We start from the raw sequence: 23131 nt of genomic DNA on the forward strand, positions 1-23131 counted from the left end.
TGTCTTCAAAAAAGACTGGTGGGGTCTTTGCAAAGAGTTAGTAAAGTCCTTATAAAGGAGAGTTAGAGTGATTATAAGGGAAGTATAGAAGGAAAAAATTTCTGTGACTAGTAATATGGCACTCGCATCTTAAGTTGTGGCTTACAAACTACACTTGGAATACTGTCTAAACCAATTCAGTAGCCTGAAGTCAGAATCCGATCTGTGCTGAGAATAGAGGAAAGATAAGCTGTCAAACTATTATAGCAATATTCTAACCGGACTTTCCAGAATAAGCCAGATTTGGCCCCAATCTGTTTGGGCCTGTTTGTTTGTTATCAAACACATTATTTGGATATGATTTTTAATTTACTCAATACTTAAAATATGGTAGGTTTTCCACAAAAAAGTCCAGCTTTCAATTTTCTCAGGAAAAATATAAAGCATTGGCCTTACTAGGCCCACGCTCTTGCATGCTCACTGTCTTAATCATTTTTTATTGGCTCCCTGATCCTGAGTCAAAGTGTCGGTTTCTGTGCTGAGTCTCAATTTATTGCCTTTCAGTTCCAAATTCACCCTTTTTGATTGCTGGGTAAAAATGGACCTGGGGCCTTTTAAATTTTTTTTTTTTTTTTCCCTTTTGCCCGCTGGCACTGAAGGTTTGTCAGTAGAGGGCACCGGAGAGACATTGGAGGAAGAGGTTTGGTTTCCAGGTCCCAGTGTGTTCCCCATGCCGGCACCTGCATGTGAAAACACCTGCACCTGCCTTCTCAGCACCTGGCTGATGCAATGTAGCTCATCTTGGCTGGGAGAACCCACTGACCGAGAAGTTCCCTTGGTACCACCTCCTCCTCAATGTCTCTCTGGCTGTTACATCGCTGAGTGCCTGCAGTGAGACACCACCCAGCACTTGAGAAGGCAGATTTCCATGATGTTCTCTGCCATCCAGCACACCACTGCCTTGCAGCACTCCAACAGCACCTGCTGAGGTCCTATAGCACTGCCCTGCACGATGGCTGTTGACGTAGGATTCTGTTGCTGTTATATAGGAATGCTGACAGCCTTCCTTCTTACTAGCCAATCCTGTGTTCCTCCAATCCCATGCTATAGTTAATAACCCCTTTTATTAAACTTCCCCTTTTCAAATTACTGTGTGGTTTCTCTCCAGTGATTAGAGTTTGACTGGTATGGCTTCCATCTATCATGGGGCTTGCTCTTGTTTTCCTTGATATTAGACAAATATTTCACTATACCCATGTCTTTATCAAAAGTGAGAACATGAAATTGAGACAGGGACTTGACTTTTTCAAGAAAAACATAAGGATATATTTTCCTATGGAAAGGCAGTGTATTCCCATGTGTTTAATAAGAAAAATATGTAACTGTGGCAAAAAAGAAAAAAAGGAAAAAAAAGCATGTGCCTGGGATTTCAATAGGACTCAAACCTGTAGGGAAATGTGATTTTTTTTTTTTTTTTTTTTTTTTTTTTTTTTTAGCACTGTTAAGGTGGAGGGAGGGGAACGGCTCAGGGATGCCTACACTCTGATTCTGCTTCCTGCCACCACCTCCCCATATTGATGTTGTGGCTTTGTTGCCACTGATTTTGGCTCAATAAATAGAGAAGCCATATTTCCTTTTTTTTTTTTTGATGGAAGAACTAAAAGCAAATTGTGGGTTTAAGTTTCTCCTGTTATGTGTGTAAGCCCCAAACTCCAGTATAAAATACAGTTGCTTGTATCTGGCAAGATGACCATTCATAATATTTGCTGGCACATTTTCCTGAAGGTATCCCCCACTGAGTGGCTTGTGAGGCTTGAGGAGTCTTAGGTGAGCTATGCATCACGTATTCCTTCTCTGTTTACATTTCTCCTCAACTGACTTTCCTTTCATATTCTTTATTAAATAGGAAACTTACATACTCTTTTGTGTGTGGGTTTCTTCCCCAAATCAGTTAACCCATGTGCAATATTGCAATACCATTATAAGTACCATAATAAGTTTATGAAAACAAGAAGTGGTAGAAAGTATAATAAACTGAAATTAACCATAACATCTAGGGGTGTTTTAAATGTTAATTAATGAAAACATAACATTATGAAATACAGTGATATATAAAGTATTAAAATTGCTTGGAGCCCAATCATTTTACTGATGATGAATTTAAAAATAAGTCTTTTGAGTAAAATATAAAATAAATGTTCTGAACCAAACCAAACACTTTCAGAAAGAATCGGGCTGGAAATAATTGTGCTTAGTTTGCAAAGATACGGCTGAGAACCTATATGATGATATGTCTAAAAAATCTAAATTATATGTGTCATCTTCCATTATAAATGAAAAATGGACAGAAAAGCATAAATGTCATCTAATTATATAAGAATGCTTATTACACTGAAGACATTTTGACATGGTATGTGTGAGAACTGTTTATGTGTGTATACTCACACGGTGAGAAGCTTTTTTTTTTTTTAAGATTTTATTTATTTATTTGACAGAGATCACAAGTAGACAGAGAGGCAGGCAGAGAGAGAGAGACAGAGGAGGAAGCAGGCTCCCCGCCGAGCAGAGAGCCCGATGTGGGGCTCGATCCAAGGACCCTGGGATCATGACCTGAGCTGAAGGCAGAGGCTTTAACCCACTGAGCCACCCAGGTGCCCCACAGTGAGAAGCTTTTGAGAACTTTATCGCATCCCGGTCAAAATGAGAAACTACAAAACAAGGCTACCATTGTGTTGTTTTATATTAATATTATACTTATAAAATTTTGTTAACATACAATATGGCAACAATTTTCAAAGACATGGAAATAAAGTCTGTTTCTTAAACCAAAAATTTAAAATGAAGCAAGTTTCAGTTGTTAATTTTATAGACACCTAGTCACTTGAACTATAGACTTGTATATATACCAGTATATTCAAAATAGTTTAAAAATTATTTTTGTTCAACTATGAGCATACCATGTATCCAAAGATGTAATTTTCTCACTTAATTTATAAGCATTTTAATATTTTTTGTAAATACTGAACATTTAACGTGTTATACTTAACACTTTTCTGGCTGTTCATATTTTTATTGTAAAAATTTATGCAATTTTAATTAGGTTTAGAATATCCAGGATATTATCAATTATTCATTTCTGAACATAGAGCTCATTTAGCATCTACTTACAAATGATTTTTTTAAAAATTATATTCCTAGAGAATCAAGGTATGGGTATGGCAGAATAGTTTATATCATATCTCCTGAGAAAAACTAGAAAAAATGGAGAAAACATAAAAATCCATTATGACTGATTTTCGTATAAGAAGAGTAGATTACGACAGACACATACACATGGGAATAACCATATGAAGACACAAAGAGAAGAGGGCCATCTCTGTAAGTCAAGGAGAGAGACTTCAGAAGAAGTCAGCTTTGCTAGCATCTTATTTCCAGAATTGTGAGAACGGTCTGTTGTTTAGTCACTCCGTCTCTGATATTTTATTATGGTATTCTAGCAAACTGATACAGTGACTACAAGAAAGACCTGATGAACTAAATTCCACAGAGAACTGAGCCATCATGAGGTGAGTGGAGACTGTAACACCCTCCTTTCCTGAGGGCAGATGTCTAATCTGTGTATAAGAAGATCCGATTAATCAGAGAGACACTGAAGATGAGAAGAAATTGGCCAGGCCCTGAATGACAGGAGAATCAGAAACACAAGAATGATCACTAGACCCAGCAGCTTCCCCCTACCTTTCAGTTTTTCCAAGAAAATAGCATGGAAGAGGGAGTGATAAGTGGAAAGACAGGGCTTAGAGATTTGCTCAACTTCACAGAGGTTGTGTTCAGAGGCATTGTTGGGGATAGAGTATGAATGAGCATGGGTGGGATTTCTGGGGTACTGGTAGTATTCAGTCGTTTGTTTTGTCTTTTTCTGTGATGTATATTTGGGTGTGTGTTTCCTTTGGTGCATTTACTAATCTGTGCACTCTTAACTTGTGCAATTTGCTGTAAGTAAGCCATGTATCTGAAAAATTTATTTAAAACATAAATGTTTAGCAGCCAGTATAATATGTGTCTCAGAATAAATTTAAAAAACGATATACATATGCTCTTAATTTTGTTAGTGTATTTCTCAATGTGTCAACCTATTCATTGATCTATTCAGTAAGTATATATATTTCATGCTTTGGAAACACCCTACTTATAAAAAGTTTAAAATATTAATATTGGTTCTTTCTGTATTGTGCAATTGTAGGAAAGCTTTCCTTACTTTATTTCCAGTGATTTGGGAAGTTTCCATGAATTTTCATTGAGAAAAGAAAATAATATTTGTAAAATATTTCGTGTCTCATAAAGAGGAACGTCAAAATATTTTTAATATGGAGTTCAATTATGGGTTATTTTTACTTTTTATTGAGCTCTTTGTTTCATTTATATTTAATTACTTGGTATTCCCCTACTCTATTTCATAATTACAGAATTGTAAGTATGTTCTCCACCTCCTGTTAGTAACTGCTGTTTCCCTACTCTTTTTACTTACCTTCTGATTTTCAACTCTCAATATATGCTACTTCATTTCTTGTTTTCCCCTACTTTTCCACCCTTCTTATCCCTTTCCAAATATTCAATTTGGACTAATTTGAATATTAGATTGCTTACTAGTATCTTTCTTAGTAAGAGGCTATAACTAAATTAATATGTATGAATTTATATATACACAATTATTTCTATATATAGTTATATAATTTTATATATAACATATTCATATTAGGCATATACATATATATTATGTAAAGTAAGGCATCTTGTAGAAATAGTAAATTCTTAAATTATATTCAGAGGACAGAATATGTGTAAGTAAATGAAGGAAGGAAGGAAAGAAATAAATATATCTGTTTTAGTCCAATTAGAAGAGAGAAACCACACAGTAATTTAAAAAAAAAAAAGTTTCATATGAAGAATTACTATTCTAACAGGGGATTTGAGTAAGGAGAAACTGAATAGTAAGAAGGAAAACCTAAAGGCTGTAGAAACAGATACTAAGGTTGAGATACAACACTGGAAAAAAAAGGCCGTGTCAAGGCAGAGATCCAAACCTTCCTGGAGAAGGCACAGTCTTGGATCACAGAATAGCAGAGAAGTCACTGTGGTGTCACACTGGCAGAAGTTTTGAGAAAGATGCTCTCCAACTTCCTGAAATCTGCCCTCTAGGGTGTCCTGGAGGTGCCTCACCTGTGGCATTCTGGTACAACAGCACAGAACCAAGTGCCAGGGAAAGCTGCGGTCACAGGATACGTCTGCCCACTGTGCATCTTCAGGGTCCAGACTTCGGAAAATCTACCAGTATGGCATGAACCTGGTGCTGGAGAAAGCTGAAGGAGCTCACCATTGGGATGGGCGAGTGTCTGCAGAGCAGGAGGCCAGACAACCTGTGCGTGTTACAGGAACCTGCCCGTGAGCACACTGGAATCAGAAAGTGGCCCTTTCCCCTTGTGCTGTCTCTAGCATACGCTCTACAGACAAAATTTAACACCATGCCAGCTGACAAAGGAAAGATATTTAAGGACCCAGATCCATTTTTGCAGTGTAGCAACAAAGGTGGAATTTAGAGCTGAGAGTAAATAATATAATCTGCTAAGAATAGAAGAAGGAAGGAAGGAAGGAAGGAGGAAAATAGGGAGGGAAGAAAGTTACATAAAGGAGCCCCATTTTTAGACCACTATTTTAATTTTTTTCTTTGACTTCCCTTTATAGCCAAAGTATGAGCTATGCAAAGAAACCATTCTCATTGTCTTTAGAATGAGCTCATCTTAAATTGGATTAAAATTGGTTGATAAGTTTTTTGTTCAGTTGTGTGTGTATGCGCATGTCATATATTTTTCTTATTTTGAGTCAAAATCAAAAAATTTGAAAACCATGCATCAAAGTAAATCTTTTCAAGGGATCAAACAACAAACCCTTTTGCATGTGTAAATTGTAGTGTTTTTTATTTTTTTAAAGATTTTATTTATTTATTTGAGAGGGAACATGAGAGGAAGGAAAGCACAAGAGAAAGAGAGAGAAAGAAAATCATGAGAGAAAGAGAGAGAAAGAAAGAGACTATGAGCAGGCGGTAGAGAGGAAGGGGAAGCAGACTCCACCAAGCAGAGAATTTGATCTGGGACTTGGTCCTAGGACCCCAGGATCATGACCTGAACCAAAGGCAGACACTTACCCAAATGAGCTACCCAGGCAGCCCAGTTGTGGTCATTTTTAATACTATTTAATCATGCCCATTACATCTGGATTTACCAATCTTTACACTTTGGGGTTGTTGAATTCAGTTAACTCATAGAAAAATTTCCCTGCTCGTGGTTGAACAATATTATGTCACACATACATTAATCAAGCCAATGAAAAACAGATAATCAAACACTTAAGAATAATATATAATTTTATATATTATATATAATATAGATTATATATATTATATATAATATAGAATTTTATATATTATAAATATATAAAATATAAACATATAAAATAAAATTATATATATAATAGAATTATATATAATATAGAATTTATATAAACCAAAATGAAATGAAATATCAAAACTGAAATATCAAAATGAAATATGAAAACTTTATACTGGGGCTACAAAATAAATACTTTTGGTAGACCCAAGTATTTATATACATATTCAAAAGTGGTCACTACATTATTCAGTCTACGATTTTTTAAATTTCTTTTTTTTTCTATCTTTTTTCCTCTTTTGAATTTAAAAACATTTTTTACCACAAAATAAAGTCAGTTTTAAGATTGAAAATGCTTTGAATCTGTTTGATTATACAAGATAATATAAAGTGGTCTACTCTTAACACTATATTCCAAAACTTCTTGTGAATCCTAAAAATGGAAATGTCTTTTACAGATTTATCTAAGTTTTCCAATCTATGAAGATGAACTGAGTGAAAAAAAAAAAAACACATGAAAATTTGATTTATGGAACATTTAAATTTGACTTTTTTTTAAGATTTTATTTATTTATTTGACAGAGAGAGATCACAAGTAGACAGAGAGAGAGGAAGGGAAGCAGGCTCCCCGCTGAGCAGAGAGCCCGATGCGTGGTTCGATCCCAGGACCCTGGGATCATGACCTGAGCCAAAGGCAGAGGCTTTAACCCACTGAGCCACCTGGGTGCACCTGATTTATGGAACTTTTAAAGCAAGATACCAATTGGCTATTTCTAAGCCAATGCAATTACATAAATTAGACCAACTCAATGTTGTCAATTGGGACTTTAGAGGATTTTTTCAAATTAGTAATAAACAGAGTTTTTAGCTCAGCTACTAAATTTTACACATTGTAATAAATGCCTCTAAAGATAGTTTAAAAATGTTTAGGTAAAAACCTTGGAGAAGTTCATTTCCCATCTCCAAGGAAAGTGTATGATGAATTGTGAAATACAGCCCTGAACTGGTTTCTGGTTTCATGATCAAAAGTTGCCAAGAGCCAAGTAAGTCCTAAATATTAACTAGACCTATCAAATCCATAACAAGTTAATGGAGTTAAGACTCTATAAGCCAACTAAATCAGTCTACACATACAGGAAACACCTCATTGTCAAGGAAACTTGACCCCAATCATAATCCTCTGACTTAGCTTTAGTTAGATAACTGGAGCTGCCAGTTTTATGAAGGAAAATCCCAACTTCCTAGCCAATAATACCCTGTTTCTGCATTATCTTCTTGACATTCTGTATAACTTCCTCTTGCCCCAAATCCTTGGGGAGGAGTGCTCCACTGATTGTGAGGTGCTATACTCCCACATCCCATGGATTGTGTTCCCTTGAATAAAGGACAGCAAGGTTGTTACTAATTGTTTTAGTTTTGTCATTTAACTGTGACTATCTCACATGTTGGGAAGTATAAATAGAAAGTATCATTATGTTTTGTGAGATTATATTCCTAGTGAGATGCACAGGTGAAATTATAACCACTTCTACTCAATCTGATCTGTAGCATATAGATTGACCTCAATATTTCAGTAAGGCAGAGGACATTTGGGTATAAACTATTAATTACATACCTGTGCTCCTAATGATAGTAGTTCCTAATACTTGCTGAATTTTAACACTTATAATTAAATTAACAATGAAAGCATATGTACTCATGTAGATATGTATATCTATATAGATATACTAAATATATATATATCGCTGCTTTCATCAATAAAATGATGAGATTATAAATTGCCACAGAAAATATTTCAATAAAACTTCAAAATTCATGCAATCATATTATATATTAAATACTTAAATTATATTTTTGAAAATTGTTAGAGATAGGATAATTATGCTACAGTTGTTTTCCACTTACATATCTCAAGAAAACTGTAACCTTTAAAGGAGAATGCATTGGACCTTTGTATTATTAACCTGTCAATGCATATCTCTCCTGTACTTAGTTTAGTTCGGTGTTTATTTCCATTTCCGTTTAAAATAATATTTGTTTTTAAAATCTGTGCTTTAAAAAAAAACTGAAGTATTGATGACAAAAGTTATTTTTGTAATCTAAAGCCTTTTAATGGGGTGCCTGGGTGGCTCAGAGGGATAAAGCCTCTGTCTTCGGCTCAGATCATGGTCCCAGTGTCCTGGGATCGAGCCCCACATCGGGCTCTCTGCTCAGCAGGGAACCTGCTTCCTCCTCTCTCTCTCTGCCTGCCTCTCTGCCTACTTGTGATCTCTGTCTGTCAAATAAATAAATAAAATCTTTAAAGCCTTTTAATGATAAGTCACATAATGGATGTAATAAAACAATTGCTTTTTTCCTAGCTTCTTAGAGAACAAGGAAACACAAAATGTCCATTTTAAATGGAAAATTCTATTTCTAAACAAAATATATTGTCTTGATATTTTTCTTATTTCAATTTCAATTATTTTTATGTTTAATACAAAAACAAAAACAAAAAACGAAGCATAGCCCAAATGAAAGGACAGTGAGCATTTATTTAAAAAAGGCCTCCATAGCAGCACGATAACTCATGTTATTTATGTTATTACATCTAAAACCTGATTCTCTTATCTAATCACATTGAAGGTGTCAGAGAAGTACCAGCAAACAATGCTTGAAACATTCCCTTAATCGTTTTCCTGCAGTGGTATACAAAATGCTGTAAATAATTGGAAACAAATTGTATCTATCTGAGCAAACGAAACAAACTACATGCACTTAAATACAGCAATTGAAGACTATTTTCATCAGAAACAAATAAATGTACGTGGATATCTTAGATAACAAATATGGCCAGCTTAAAGGAAATAAATAACGGAAATTTTATAACCACCAAAAAAGGGACGATTTATATGTAAAACTTCCACTTAAATTTAGCAGAGACTAAAATGTTGCATAGAATCCTGAGTGGAAAACGACAAAGAGAATCGTTTTCAATGTCTGCATTAATCAGACATTTAAACATTTAAAATGTTACTTTCTGATTTTATAATTGGTTAACTTTTTAAAATCATAATATCCTGGGGGCACCTGGGTGGCTCAGTGGGTTAAGCCTCCGCCTTTGGCTCAGGTCATGATCTCAGGGTCCTGGGATCGAGTTCCGCCTAGGGCTCTCTGCTCAGCGGGGAGCCTGCTTCCTCCTCTCTCTGCTTGTCTCTCTGCCTTCTTGTGATCTCTGTCAGATAAATAAAATCTTTAAAAAAAAAAACATAATATCTTGTGCAGTGACATAATATGATCATTTATATTGCTAATTGGAACTCATATATCTTTATTTCTTTTTAGAAAACAGTTTAACAATATGTACCAGACTTATTTGTTGTTGTTGTTAACCTTGATTCTACCATATTTTTTTAGTAAAGTAGTAACTAGAAAAAACAAACAAATTCTGACTGTATAGCTTGAACACATCTGTCCTACCAATGAAAAGCAAAAAGTAAATTAATATAACTATCCAGTCATTATTCCCTCAAAATATCCTTGGTTTAATACCGTAGACACTACCTTTATTTTTTCAAATCCAAGGAAGTAATAATGTTCCCACCAATAATGTCTGAGAAGTCCTGTCCTCCATATCTTTGTCAACACTTGCTATTATCAAGTGTTGTTTTGTTATATTTTTGCAAATTTAGCCATTCCATTGGGTATCTAATTGAAAATTTTATTTTATTTTATTTTATTTATTTAAATTTTTTTTAAAGATTTTATTTATATATTTGACAGACTAAGATCATAAGTAGGCAGAGAGGCAGACAGAGAGAGAGGGGGACGCAGGCTCCCTGCTGAGCAGAGAGCCCGATGTGGGTCTTGATCCCAGGACCCTGAGATCATGACCTGAGCTGAAGGCAGAGGCTTAACCCACTGAGCCACCCAGGCGCCCCTTATTTGTTTATTTTTTAAAGATTTTATTTATTTATTTGACAGACAGAGATCACAAGCAGGAAGAAAGGCAGGCAGGGAGGTGGGGAAGCAGGCTCCCTGCTGAGCAGAGAGCCCAATGTGGTGCTCGATCCCAGGACCCTGAGATCATGACCTGTGACAAAGGCAGAGGCTTAACCCACTGAGCCACCCAGGCACCCCTCTAATTGAAAATTTTAACTTGTATTATTTTATTGAAAACTAATAAAGCTGAATACTTATTCATTTATCTGTAAATTAGTAGGCTGTCTTTCTATATTCTAGATGTAGTAATCGTCTATACATGACCAGAGTTATATAGTACCTTTATATATATAATTTATATATTTACACACTTTATATAATAATTTTTTTTCTCTACTGCCTTGCAGGTACAATTCTCATAAACTGACTATGGTATACAAGTGTGGATTTCTTCCCATGGCTTTTTAATAATTCTTGAGTGTTAACTAAGAATTCCCTTTTTTTTAAAATTTTATTTAATTTTTTGACAGAGAGAGATCACAAGTAGGCAGAGGCAGGCAGAGAGAGAGAGAGAGGGAAGCAGGTTCCCTGCTGAGCAGAGAGCCTGATGCGGGACTCGATCACAGGACCCTGAGATCATGACCTGAGCGGAAGGCAGTGGCTTAACCCACTGAGCCACCCAGGCGCCCCGACTAAGAATCCCCTTTATGGATATAGAATGTCTATGCAGTAAAATCCCCCCTTTTCATGTGTAAGTTCTGATGATTATCACAAATATATAAACATGAAATCACTACCATAACCGAGATTAAAAACAAACAAACAAACAAAAAAAACCACTTCCGTCACACCCAAAAGATTCCCTTGTGCCCCTTCCAGCCAATTCCCACCCCCAGACCCACTGATCAGACCAAGATTCCATTCTAAACTGGTACTACAGTATCTCTGAGGAGACAGGTAGGAGGAAACAAGCCAAGTGAGAAAAGGGATTCAAAGAGGAAAATGGGAACAACGTCAAATGGACATGATAACTCATGTGAGATGAGAACTGAATCAGAACCAACATTTGGCTTCCTCAAAATGGAGGTTATTGACAAGAGCAGTTTTTGTAGAGTAGCTGAGATGACCTGACTGGAATAGTTTTAGGGGGAAATGAGAGGAAAAAGAATAGGGCTTAGTGAGCATAATGATGCAACTCTTTCAAAGAATTATGACACCAAAATGAGCAAGACAAAGGAGGCAATAGCTTATCTCATAGATCTCATACCCGTGACTCTTCCCCTCATTTGTCCATCCTCTGTCACACTGGTCTTTTGCTGTTTCTCAGGCAGGCAGGTCATTCTCCCCACTGTTGGTTCTTTTGTCTGCTTGGAATGTTTTTTTCCACATAGCCTCTGGCTTAACTTCCCTCAAATTTGCTCAAATATCTTCAAAGTTTGTCATTCCCTGTCCATTCTTTTAAAATTTCATCTCTCTCCTTCCATGCTCAACCTGCTTCATTTCTCTTTTTCCTGGCACTCAGTACTTTCTAATATAATACACAATTTATTTATGATGTATACTCCATGGTCTGTCTTCTCTGCTAGTCAAGGTAGCAGGAATCTTTGTTTTGTTCACAGATGCAATGTAAGCACCTGGAAGATTGTCACAGAGTAAGTGCTCAAAAAGTATTTGTTGGGGCACCTGGGTGACTCAGTGGGTTAAAGCCTCTGCCTTCAGCTCAGGTCACGATCCCAGGGTCCTGGGATCGAGCCCCGCATCGGGCTTTCTGCTCAGCGGGGAGCCAGCTTCCTCCTCTCTCTCTGCCTGCCTCTCTGCCTACTTGTGATTTCCGTCTGTCAAATAAATAAATAAAATCTTAAAAAAAAAAATTTGTTGAATAAGTAATTGAAATCAAGATGGAAAATAATGGCTTTGAACAGACCAATAGAAATCTGGAACTTATCAGAGAATGATGAAACATGTCTTGTTTTGGAGTTCAAAGAAGGCTGGATACATGGAGCTGTGAAGTGGCTATGCTATATTTTATCTTCTCCAGAGGGTAAATTAACTAAATCATGTTCCTCTAATATGGAATATTTTTCCAGTTAGCAGGCAAAATTTTTTTCAGGGGGTCGGGGAAACATAAGTTTTAAGAGGGAAGACCAGGTACAGTTTCATTAACAGGATTTGGGCAGTGACTCACTTAAATGTGTTAACTCTGCACTTATACCTATAGCACAATGTATGCTGATGTGATTAAAAGCATGGTTGACATAATAAAAAATAGTATGGGTCAGCAAAAATGCTAGAGAATAACACCACAGCCTAAAAACAAGCCTGTTAAAACAAATACAAAAAAAAAAAAAAAACCAACAACCTGAAAAACACATGTCAACAAAGCCACAAATAATTGCACATTAGCATCAGGATTTTCAAAAACAGATATTTAAACTGCATATGCAAATGACATATTTTCACATGCCAATGAGTATTTAGATTTGCAATTATCCCTTTTCATGTAGAAGTATCTTTTAAAGTATGCAAATAAGTTATTTGCATATATAATGTGGGCACTCCCTCTGAATATTGGATTTGTTGGAAGATTGCTAATGGTAGCAGAAACAGTTTACCTTCTGAGAACTGCAAACATCAAAAATTCAATTTGTTTAGTGTATTTTCATGAAAGACAGAAATTTTTAATTTTTAAAAGCAAGAATATGTCCCTTTGATGTAAGTTTATTTATTTATTTATTTTTAATATATTGAACTATACATAACATAAAATTTACCATCTTAACCATTTTATTTTATTTATTCATTTTTAATGATTTTATTTATTTGAGAGAGAGTGAGTGAGAGAGAGAGAGAGAGAGAGCATGAGTGGAGGCAGGGGTCGAGGAAGAGGGAGAGGCAGACTCCCTGCTTAGCAGGGAGCCCACCTTCGGTCTTTATTCCAAGACCACGGGATCATGACCTGAGCCAACCAAAGGCAGGCACTTAACCCACTGAGCCACCCAGGTGCCAACATCTTAACCATTATTTTTTTTTAAGGTTTTATTTATTTATTTGACACAGAGAGATCACAAGTAGGCAGAGAGGCAGGCAAAGATAGAAGGGAAAGCAAGCTCCCTGATGAGCAGAGAGCCCGATGCGGGGCTTGATCCCAGGACCCTGAGGTCATGACCTGAGCCGAATGCAGAGGCTCAACCCACTGAGCCACCCAGGTGCCCCCATCTTAACCATTTTTAAGTGTACAGTTCAATGGTATGAACAATACACTCACATCACCAACATCCATTCCCTAACTTTTTGTCTTTTACATCTGAAACTCTATGTCTATTAAAAAATAACTTCCCAGTTTTTCTTCCTCCAGCCCCTGGCAACCAACATTATACTACTGTCTTTATGATTTTGACTAAGTATAAGTGGAATTCATACAGCATTTGTCTTTTTGTGACAGGCTCATTTCACTTAGCATAATGTCCTCAAGATTTATCCATGCTGTGGTATATTGAAGAATTTCTTTCATATTAAGGCTGAATGGGATGCCTGGGTAGCTCAGTTGGTGTGCCAAACTCTTGATATCAACTCAGGTCTTGGTCTCAGGATTGTGAGTTCAAGCTCCACATTGGGCTCCATACTGGGCATGGACCCTAACTTTAGGAAAAAAAAAGACTGAATAATATTCCATTTATGTATATACTACTTTTGCTTATTTATTCATTAATCGATGAACATTTGGTTTGCATCCATGTTTTAGTGTTCATGAATAATGTTGCTGTGAACACGGGTGTACAAATACCTCTTTGAAACCCTGCTTTTGGTATTTTGGGGTATATACCGAAGAGTGAACTTTCTGGGTCACATGGTAGTTCGTTTTTAGAATTTTTTGAAGAACTCCCATACTGTTTTCCACAGCAGCCATACCATATTATAGTCGCACCAATAGTGCTCAAGCATTCCAAATTCTTTACACCTCATTGCCAAAACTACCTTCCTTCCTCATAACTATCTGAATAGGTATGAAATATTATTTCATTGCAGTTTTTTTTTATTATGTTATGTTAGTCACCATATATTATTTTTTGATGTAGTGTTCCATGATTCATTGTTTGCGTATAACACCCAGTACTCATGCAATCTGTGCCCTCTTTATTACCCATCACCAGGCTCACCCATCCCCCCAGCTCTTTCACTTCTAAAACTTTTGATCTGCATTTCTCTAAACCCTGGTATATATGATTGAATAATTTTGGCAAGGGTGCCAAGATCATTCAGTGGAGAAAGGACAGACTTTTCAACAAATGATATTGGGAAAACGGAATATCAACCTATAGAAGAATGCAATTAGACTCTTACTTAACACCATGTACACAGCTAATTCAAAATGAATCAATGATCTAAATATAAGACCCGAAATAAGAGCTTTAACTTTTAGAAGAAAACATAGAACAAAAGCTTCACAACACTGGATTTGGCAATGATTTCTTGGATATAACACTAAATACACAGGCAACAAAAGAAAAAAAAAAGCAAATTGGACTTCATGAAAATAAAAAATTGTGCATCAAAATGCACTATCTACAGAGTAAAATTCATTTTGAAGGGAAAAACTGGTCTATGGTTAAATTAGGACATCACAAATTGTGATACTCATAAATCAAACGGATCAAATAAGTTAGAGAAAATCATAAAGTTGGCCAAAATGCAAGTATTTTTTCCTGAAATTAGTGAAAAATTATGTGTATTATTTCCACTCCACACAACCTTTACCTGACACTATTTTTGCTTAGTTTTGTTATCTAAGAAATTATTTAACAATAAGACCTTTTAAAGAAAGACCTCACCATTTTATATGTACAAATTATCTACAGGCTACTTTGTAAGAATGATTATCCAATAAATATTTTGATCCAAATAAATATTTTTGACTTAATATGTACAAAATATTCTGATAAACATTGAGCTCAATTCTAAAACTGATTTCTGCCACCAAAGAGTTTACCATCAAACGAAAAGATCAAGAAATGCTGTTGTAAAGCACTTACATACCTGACAACCACTAAAAGGTATGCACAATGAAGTAGTCCAGATAAGGAAGAGATTTTATGTGATCAAGGAAGTAAGTTAGAATTAGCATTGAGGGGTGCCTGGGTGGCTCAATTGGTTAAGCGTCTGTCTTCCGTTCAGGTCATGATCCCAGAGTCCTGGGATCAGTCCCATATTGGGCCTCTTGGTCAGCGGAGAGCCCGCTTCTCCCTTTGCCTGCCACTCCCCCTGTTTGTGCATGTGCTCTCTGTCAGGTAAATAAAAATCTTAAAAAAAAAAAAAAAGGAAAAAAAAGGAATAAGTATTGAAACTGAGTCATGGAAATGCAGATGTTCTTTAGAAGATATTTTTTAATAGTTTTAAAAAATAATTTTCAGAACTAGATGCTTGCACACCATTAAAGGCAACATTTTAGGAGAATATGTATTCATAAGTGATTAACAAAAGGAAATTAAGCCAGTAGAAATCAAATGGGCAAATAAGCATCACATTAACTAGGAATATATAAAACACCCAAATTGAAAAGACCCCCCCCCCAAAAAAAGTAATAATCTAACCTAAAAATTGTGATTTAAAAAATTTTTAAATCCTTTAGTGTTTTTTCAATGATGTGAACATCATTATCTATTTAGAGATTCTACATCCATTATTAAGTTCTCATTATTATAATCTTGGTTACTTTGTACTGCTTCTAAGGTATAAAAAGTACAAATTGATTTTTGTTCAATACCATAATGAAACATTAATTCATTAGGATATACATACATTAGGATATATTCATTTTTGGTCCATTTATTTTTCCTTTGGAAAATCTGATAACAGTATTGGATATGTTTTATATTATATATCCAAATTAAAATATATTTTGGATATTTCAGAATAGATATTTAACAAATTCATCTAATTTAATTCAACAGCTTTATACTGTCTAAAATCAAAACCAAATTATAGTAATGATTGAATTTTCACCTGAATGAAATCTTGGAATGAGATATTTACCTAATTTTAAAGTTATGAAAATTTTCTTTTAAAAATAAATCTGAAAGAAATATTGCAATATTAAAAGTATAAAGATGTTACATCACTATGTTGTATACCTGAAACTAATGTAACATTGTTTGTAAACTAGACTCTAAATAAATAAATGTCTTTAAATAGTTCGTTATGAAATCAGTTGGACTAAAACGGTAAAAAACTGTCTATTAAAAGAAATGTTTGTATGAATTAATGTTTGTATGAAGGCTTATTTAAATATAAATTTAATTTAAAACAACATGATAGTACTACACACATATTAGAATGACAAGAGTCCAAAACACACGGTCACTTTGGAAGACAGTTTGACAGTGTCTTACAAAACTAAATATATTTTTACCAAAGTTTAAAGTTTACATAAGAGTTTACTCTGGGTATTTTCTGAGTTTTTACACCTGTATAATGACAGTAGCTATGATTGATGTATCATACAGAATAGCTTCACTGCCCTAAAGATCTATGCTCTTTTTATTCATCCGTCCCTTGAACCTAACTTTTGGCAACCACTGATCCTTTTATTGTCCTTTTATTGTCTCAATGGTTTTGCCTTTAGAATTTTAGAAGGTCATATACTTGATATCATACAATATGTAGCCTTTTCAGGTTGACTTCTTTCACTTAGTTACATGCATTTAAACTTCCTCCATGTCTTTTCAAGTCTTGATAGCTCTTTTTTTTCTTTCTTTTATTCTTTCTTTTTTTTCCATTGAATAACATGCCATTGTCTGAAAGTACTACAATTTATTTCTATATTTACCTGGTAAAGGACATTCTGGTTGCTTTGAAGTTTTGATAATTCTGAATGAAGTTGATACAAATATTTTCATGCAGCTTTTTTTGTATGGACATAATTTTTCAACTCATTTGGGAAAATATTAAAAGTTATGATTGCGGACCAATAAAAACAAAATTTGATTTTGAAAAATTCTAAGAAAATCTATAAATCTCTGAAAAAACTGAATCAAGAAACAAAGGAAGAAAAATTATGTTTTTAAAAGAACAACAAAGACATCACTTCAGATCCTCACACTTTTCAAATATAATATTAACACATTACCATGAATATTTTTATGTTAATGTACATGAAAATTTAGATGAAATGAACAGGTTTACATTCAAATATAACTTAAAAAACTGATATGATAAAAGAGAAAATTGGATATTACATCTATCTAAATTATTAATAATTAAATATTAATATTTCACAAATAAAACTCATGAATGAATTTCTGTAAGAAATTTTTCCAAATTTTTATGGTACATTCTATTCCAAACTTATGTAAACTATTTCAGAATTTTAAAATAACACCCGAATCTCATTAAATTTTGCAGACAATTGGATCACATATTGTTATGTAAGTCCTATGGAGTCCTCCTCCCCCCACCCACCTTTTTTAAAGTGTTGCAACTTTTCTCTTCACTTTAAACTATTTAGATAATATCTTCAAATGGTATCCAAATGATTCAGAAAACATTAAAGGTCCATAGTGAAAAATTTGCTCCCTGGTTTCCTCTCCCCTTTCCCCTCCCCACCCCCACCTCACCCCATCTCATAGTTATCCAGTTTTATCCTATCTTACTTCTTCAGGAAAAGGTCTTATAAAGTCTTGATAACAAGAGTTGGCCAGGGCATTACCAGAAAATAATATCAGAGAATAATTTCTCTCTTGTCATAAGTGAAAAAAAAGAAAGCCAAATATTAACAAATTATATCCAATGAAAAATAAAATGATAATACAACAAAAAACAACATATTCATGCTACATTTATTTTAGCAACATAAGGTTGGTGTAACTTCAACAAATCAATTTAGGTAATCTTAACATATTACCTGAAATAGGAAAAATTCACTTGATTATCCCAATAGTCATAGAAAAATAATTTGATAAAATTGAATACCTGTTTATGACAAATATCTCAGATACTAGGTATAAAATGGGATTATCTTTTCTCTAGTAAAAAATACTTTTTTTGCTTAATAATAAAATAGCATATAATTCCAAAATCAAAGCTCAGATGAGAATATTAATTACTCTTGCTTTTATTCAATATGTTGCTGGTGGCCACAAAAAAATTAGACAAAAGTAGATAGAAAATTTTAAAATCTATGGTTAAGCAATTTAAATTAATAAGTAAATATAGCAATACCAGTTGATAAACATGATATACAAAAATTATCTATGTACACACAAAAGCTATTTGGAAAAATGAGTATCAAAAAAAATCTAATAACTGAAGATAAATCAAGTAAAAAATGTGACAGGTCTCTACTTAGAAAATTAAAGTAAATACTTAATAGAAATTATAGAAAGCCAAAATAATAGAGTGTATATCACGTTAACAGTTTGGAAAACACAATATTATAAAAATGTTAGTTATGTGTAATTGATATCTAGATTCAAGATAAAAATAAATATTCACTTTTTTTTTTTTTTGCTTGTTTTGGTCAAAACTATACAAACTAATTCTAAAATCTAAAGAAAATGAAAGGAACCAAGAATAGTCAAAAGTTTTGAAGAAAACCAAATATGGAAGATTGTACCAGCAAATTATCAGTACTCATTATCAATGTATGTAGAGAGATTAATGCAATGTGACATGGAAACAAAGAAAGACAGTCAAACCAATGGGACAGAATAGAGAGACTAAAAAAAGATTCATGCTTGTATGAACAACTGATTTATGAAAAAGATAACCCTGTCCAACAGCAAAAAAAATGTGTTTTATAATAAATGTCTTTGTGTCAATTGGTTATACATATTTTTAAAATTAACTATTGATCATACTATCAACAAATATCAGCATAAGATTTTTGTAGCTCTAAATAATAATTAGATCTCAGAACAAATAAAAGAAAAATTAACTTTATGATCTTGTGGTAAAGGCTGAATGTCCTAATGAGAATATCTATTTATATATTTCATCATTTATTTCTCTTAGTAATATTTTGTGCTTTATTTTGCCTAAGTGTTTTATATCTTTTGTTCAAAAAATGTATTTCTGTGTATTTAAAATGTGGGGTATATATTTTCATCTTTATTTGCCAATCACTTGTTAACATATGAAAATATAATTGATTTCTCTGTATTAATGCCATTTTCTTATTAAATACATTTACTTCTAGGATTTTATTTCTTTTTAAAAAATTTTTGGACTTCTCATAATTTTCTATGTATATAACCATGCCTTCTGCAGATAAATAGCTTTATTGGCTTATTTGCAATCTTTCTCTCTCTCTGCCTTTCTTTGTTGCATTGTCATTTTTCTGCAGCACAATATTAAACAGTAGTAGGTAGGCACATAATTTTATTTTATTCTCCATTGATAGTGGGGATTCATTCAATATGTCTCCATGTTAACTATAGTTCTTTAGTAACTGTCCTTTATCATACTTAGTAAATTCCCTTCCATTCTTAATTTGGTTAGTTGTTAACATGAATATGTGTTAAATTTGGTAGCATTCTTTCTTCCAAGTATATAAGGTGTACGGGTTTATTCTTTCTGCTACTCTGATGAATTACATGGATTGATTTTCAGCGAATTGTTTGTATAAATATAATTTGGAAATGATGTATCAACTTGTTTATGTATTGCTGAAATATATTTGCTAATGTTTTGTTAAGGATTTCTGAATCTAAATTCTGGAGACATAATATTCTGTAATATTTTTTCATATAATGTTCTTATAAGATTTTGATATTAAGATTAAACACATCTTATAAAATGATTAGAAATTATTCCCTTCTGCTCAATCTTTGGGAAATTTGTATTAGATTTGTATTATTTCTTCTTTAAATTGGTTTTGCTTAAATGTTTAGCCAATGTCATTGCTATATTTACTTACTAATATGAATTGCTTTATTTGATAGGAACCCTGGAGGTTTTGTTTGTTTATGTGGGAAGTATTACAAATGTATTTATTTAAACAGATATAACACAATTTGCATTTTTTATTTCCTTTTGTGCCTGATGAATTATGTTTCTCAATGAATTTGTACATTTAATTTTTCAAAATGTATCTTAGTATCTTAAGAAAGAAACAAGGATCACTGACTTGAAGCCATTTTTCTTTTCTAAACAAGCATTTAAAATATAAATATTTTTATAACTAATGCTTTATATCTCATACATTTTTTATTTGTTGTGATTTGATTATCATTCAGTTCAAAATGAATTTAAATTTTCTTGAGATTCCCTCTTTATTCTATTAATTATTGAAAACCATGTTCCTTAATTTCCAAAATCTTTTTTTTTTAAAGATTTTATTTATTTGACAGAGAGAGAGATCATAAGTAGGCAGAAAGTCAGGCAGAGAGAGAAGGGGAAGCAGGCTCCCTGCTGAGCAGAGAGCCCTATGTGGGGCTTGATCCCAGGACCCTGAGATCATGACCTGAGCTGAAGGCAGTGGCTTAATCCACTGAGCCACCCAGGCGCCCCTAATTTCCAAAATCTTCAGGGTTTACTAGGCATCTTAATGTTATTAATTTCTAATTTAATTGAATATATTCAGAGAACATACTCTGTAAGATATACTTCATTTGATACTTGTTTAAATTATCGAGGCTTATTTTATAAGATCCAAATATGGACTAAATTAGTGAATTTTCCATGTATTCAGCAAAATGGTAATTCCTTAGTTTTTCACATAGTGTTCCATAAATATCAATTAGGTCAAACACTGGCTGATACTGCTGGTTTATATACCTACTGAATTTGTGTCTACTTATTTTATCAATTAAGGAACACAGTATGTCAAAAAAACTCCAATTGTAAATATGGATTAGTCTTATTTTTCCTTTAGATTTGTTAGATGCTACACTAGAATCTGCTATGTATATATATGTTTAGAATTGTTACATATTGAAGTCTTATCCTTTTTATCTTTATGAAATATTCCTCTTTACCTCTGTTGTACATCTTGTCCTAAAATCAATTTTATCTGATAATAATAAAATCATAAAAGCTCTCTTATGCTTACTATTTCTATGTCCTATCATTTACCCTCTTTTAATTTTCTTTTAAAGAGGACTTTTTTTTTTTTAAGTTTGTTTGTTTGTTTGTTTTTGAGAAAGAGAGAGAGCATGAGCAGAGGAAGGGGCAGAGGGTGGGAGAAAATCTTAAGCAGGCTCCATGCTCAGTACAGAGCCCAATGCAGGGCTTAATCTCACAACTCTGAGATCATTACTTGAGCTGAAATCAAGAGTTGCATGTCTAACAGACTGATCCACCCATACACTCCCCCCTTTATATTTTCAATCTAGCTATCTATATTAAAATGTGTCTCTTGTTTACAATAGATCATTTACATTTAATATAATTTTTATATATTTTATATAAATCTACTTCCTTTCTTCATTTACTTTTCTTTTTAGACTTATCTTGGTTTAATTGTTATTTTATTAAATATTTGCATTATTATTTTAATTGTTATTTTGTTAATACTTGGAGTTTACAGAGCTTGATATTATTTTCTCTACTGTTTTTTTGTACCTATTTGTATTACTGTAATATATTTCTTCAGTTTATCACAGTATATTTAGAATAAATATTAGAGAGTTTAATATAAAATATGGCATTAAGGCAGGATAATATTTTTCCTTCCTCTGTCCTATTATTTTGTTTTTAATTTTGTGTGTGCCACAAGTCACGAAATAAAAAAAATATATTTTAATGGAGTCAATTGCTTCTTAAAGCAATTAATATGTTATCATTTTAAATCAAATGGTAATTTGAGTCACCATTCCTTACTTGTTTGAGATTTTTTCAAAGCATGGATAAATTTTGGGTGCCTGGTTAAGTGTCTGACTCTTTGTTTTGGCTCAGGTCATGATCTCAGGGTTCTGGGATTAAGTCCCATGTTGGGCTCTGTGCTTAGTGCAGAGACTGCTCAAGTTTTTCTCTTACTCTCCCTCTAGCCCTCCCCTCGATGCTCCCTCCCTCTCTCCAAAATAAATAAATAAAAATAAAAATAGGTAAATTTTAAATACTTACTAAGTCACAAAAATAGCAAAGATAAACCCATGACAAGTTGACATGGGTAAGGACTTTTTATTGAAATAACTATTTTCAAAAAAAAAACAGTGAAAAAAGCACATTTTACATTTTTTAAGATCTCTTTAGTGTCTATTGAAGAAAGGATAGCTGAATTATTATATCTGCTTCCACATTTAGTCTGTTACAATATCACATGTAATGTAGCTTCTGAACAAGTTCACTTTACATTCATGAGACCATAGAGTGAATAAGGTGATGATGTTCTGATGCATTGTCATTTCTTCTCATCCTGAAGAACTTTCTTTAGCATTCCTTGTAATATAATTCAAACTGCCCTAAATACCCTCAGATTGCATTTTACCAAAAATTCTTTCATTTTGTCTTTTATTTATTCATTTTTTAAGATTTATTTATTTTAGAGACAGAAAAAGAGAGAGCACAGGGAGGAAACACGGAGAGAGAGAGAAAAAACCTGAAGCAGACTCCTCACTCAGTATAGAGCCTGATGTGAGGCTTGATATCTTGACACTGAGACCATGACCAAAACCAAGAGTCAGAGCCTTAACTGACTGTGCCACCTAGGTGCCCCTTGTCTTTACTTTTAAAAGGTAATTTCAGAGTTGACTTTTTTCTCAACAATTAAAATATGCCATTTCATTTTCTATTCACTTCTTCCTCCTCTTCTTCTTCTTCTTCTTCTTCTTCTTCTTCTTCTTCTTCTTCTTCTT

General features: G+C 33.5%; 1 pseudogene; it reads left to right on the forward strand.

Annotated features, from left to right (window-relative positions):
• Positions 1-709: 709 nt before the first annotated feature.
• Positions 710-23131, forward strand: part of LOC116876620 — a 48435-nt pseudogene continuing 26013 nt past the window's right edge.

The sequence above is a fragment of the Lontra canadensis genome, unplaced genomic scaffold, assembly GCF_010015895.1.
Source record: "Lontra canadensis isolate GAN:19392208 unplaced genomic scaffold, GSC_riverotter_1.0 scaffold46, whole genome shotgun sequence".
Lineage (NCBI taxonomy): Eukaryota > Metazoa > Chordata > Mammalia > Carnivora > Mustelidae > Lontra > Lontra canadensis.